At 40.7% G+C, this 3,171-nt stretch overlaps 1 non-coding gene across 1 annotated transcript; it reads left to right on the forward strand.

Annotated features, from left to right (window-relative positions):
* The first annotated feature begins 744 nt into the window (after positions 1 to 744).
* On the forward strand, positions 745 to 849 carry LOC132597543 (U6 spliceosomal RNA). Its single transcript, XR_009564448.1, has one exon. It is a non-coding gene; the product is annotated as a U6 spliceosomal RNA (small nuclear RNA).
* The last annotated feature ends 2,322 nt before the right edge of the window (positions 850 to 3,171 follow it).

Consider the following 3,171-nt stretch of genomic DNA (forward strand, 5'->3'; position numbering starts at 1 on the left):
GAATGTATTTGACCTTCGTGTTACACACCATCATAATGTCTAAAACCAACACTTTGACGTTCAAACACTATATCTCAGACCGTCCCTGGCATTTGAGAGGGGAACAAAAACCAATGTCAGATAACATGTTTGATTTTAAGGTTTGGAGGAAAGGGTTGCAGAATTTTGCATAATAAGGAAACGAACAGCTTCCAGGGAACAAAAATGGCCATGATTAATAGGACCAAATAATGGGAAATCTAGTTCATCCCCATGTCTAGCATTTTGCCCCATTGATCAACCCAAAATCAAACCTTTTGTCAAATAAAGAGCTGTTAGTTTTTAGATTTAAACAAAATTGACACTACAGCTATGACAATGTATTCCCTTTCTCAAGGACATTTGCAGTAGAAGTCACATCTCAAAGGGGAACCAAAGGATTTCACTTTAAAAGGATTTGACTTTAAAGAATTTCAGCCAGGAGAAAACTGGAAATCTTTGGTTATGGCAAGATAATATATGTAATATATTAATTTATGTCTTATACTAGTCTAAACTAAGGTACTTATCCCACTCTGGACTCAAAAAGGAGCCAAGATTTCACTTTTTTCCCCATGGAAAGTGGGCAAGATCCCCACAAAAGACACAGAGTATCATCTGAAGAAAATATCTGATCTACACAGACATCAGCATTAAGCTGAGAGGAAGTAGTATTTGAGTTTCTTTTAGAAGGGATAGGTTTAATTGAAAGAACATATGTTGGAGGCTCGCTTCGGCAGCACATGTACTGAAATTGGAACAGTACAGAGAAGATTAGCATGGCCCCTGAGCAAAGATGACACGCACATTCATGAAGTGTTCCATATTTTTAGAATCTGAAAAATAATAGATATATATATACATATGTGAAACTGAATCACTTTGCTATACACCTTAAGCTAACACAACATTGTAAATGAACTAGACTTCAATAAAAGAAAAAAATTGGGTAAGTTGGGTGGCGGGAGCAATTGGATCCCCTTCCCCCAATTAATGACATTAAATGCAGGAAATTGAGAGGCTTCTTTAGTAAAATAAACATAACTAAGTTAAATAACAGCTATGCAACATAACACACTGTGATTGTAGTCAATGCATTTAATCGGAGTTTTTGGAGTCTTCATACTAAAGTGGAATAAAAATTGTTTTGAGGATGAGAGATGGTATACACAAAGTCATTAGCACATAGTAGGTGCCCATGTAGTGCAGTCAGGGCAGCTTCAGGGGCTGATGTCTTCATGGTCATGACATCCTTTGTTTACTGATATAGCAGGTGACATTATTTGTCCAAAGTAGAGAGAGGAAAAATATATTGGTGACATGTGGGACTGTTGAGGTTGTTTCCTCAGGAATTGGTGGGTATTGATCCTACTCTAGCACCTGCCATGAAGGAAACTTACTGTCTTCAGCTGATATGAGCCCCTAGGGGATATGTTAGCATCCCATTGACACAGGGTTATTCTTTCCAAAGATAATGGGCTCAAAATGCAGAGCTAGAAAATCAAAGCCCAATGTTGATCTACCTGGCACCAATCAGTAGGTACAAATGGTGTTTAGGGAGTTTGCAGCTTTCCTATCACCCTTTAAATGACATCATATAATCAGTAAGTCTTAAGTCTACCCGTATTCCAGGGAACAGAAAATCACCCCAGGTCTTTACTTCATCCTGCATTACTACATATCACCATTAGATGACAACAGTTGGCAAATAACTGCGTAGTCCAGGCTGGGACTGATTTTTTTTTTTTAAGGCAGAGCCGGGTCCACACTTGGGAAAGTAAAGCGTGGAAGGTGAGTCACACGAAATAGCCTTTCAGTAGGCTTCAATTTTCTCCATTGTTCCCCATCAGATAGCCCATTTGGAAAAAAATGCCCCTGGGTATTCAGTATGTGAGGATTCCAAAGAACAATAGAACAACATCCCCTGAAGAACAGAATTCTGTCAAAGTGTTCTTCCATTGCTGTATCACAGGCCTTTGACTATTCAAGTGATACTGGAGGTATAAAGAAAATACTGTAGCAAATATGGCCTTGCAGTAGATCATGCATCTGCTTTAAGATTAGGTAATGATTTTAGGTAACTCAAGGATACATTTGGTGAAATGTTACCTAAGTAACATTTTGACATGTATAGACTTAACAAGACTTAAGTTTGCTTCCTTTGAGTGGAACCAAGGACGATGTTACAAAAGGAGAAGGGAGACATTTTCAAAAGTAAAGCTGGAACGAAATAAAATAAGGCCCGCTTGAAGAAGAAAAACAGCCAGTGTAAAAAGAGAAAAAGTGATTTATCCAAAAGATCAAAATCGGTAACTGCTGTTTCACTGATTTGGGCTGAGTTCTCTTAGCCAGCGTTCTGCTCTAATTGACCAATCACAATCGTCCCTCTGAGAGAGAAAGGAGTATGCAAATAAAGCTATGTAGAAGCAAGGACACAACCCCTGGCTCCTATTCTCTCTGAATGAAGAGATCCACAAGTTGTCTCTGGCCTTGGGAAAGCTCTCCAGGCATTGGATGTGCTAAACACTCGAATTCCATCAACTCACCTGATACTCCCGAGGACCGCATGTTAGAAGCAGGGGTTATGGGTTGGATCCCTGGTCCGCGGAGCTAAGATCCCACACGCCTCCCAGCCAAAAAACCGAAACATAAAACAGAAGCAATACTGCAACAAATTCAATAAAGACTGTAAAAAACAAGGAAAAAGAAATGCAGGGTCCAAGACCAAGACTCTTTCCTCCTCCAGGGCAAGATGTGGCAAAGTGAGAGGAGATAACACCAGCCGCTGAGGGCTCTGAATTCAGCGCAGGCACCTGACCCTCTCCTCCCATAGGTGGTTCTCCATCCGGTTCCGCTGACGGAAAGAATCAGAAGAGTGGGAGGTGGAGAAACGTGGGTCCTACCCGCTGCCAAACTGAGACCACAGCCTGCAACTGTTCCCTACCACCACCCACGATGATTGGGCAGCTCACGTCTGTGTTTGCAGTAGAGACAGCCATTTCTGTGCTACAACCTTGTCTGTTGTAGTAATAAAACTGCTTGCTATTTGTTTTGTTTTGAGCATCACATGGCCACTTCCATCGTAAAGTTTCTCATAGGTCTTCGCTTAATGGTTTTGGCAGATATTGATGACTGGGATGGAGTCATCAGAAT

This window comes from Globicephala melas, chromosome 6 (genome assembly GCF_963455315.2).
Source record: "Globicephala melas chromosome 6, mGloMel1.2, whole genome shotgun sequence".
Taxonomy (NCBI): Eukaryota; Metazoa; Chordata; class Mammalia; order Artiodactyla; family Delphinidae; genus Globicephala; species Globicephala melas.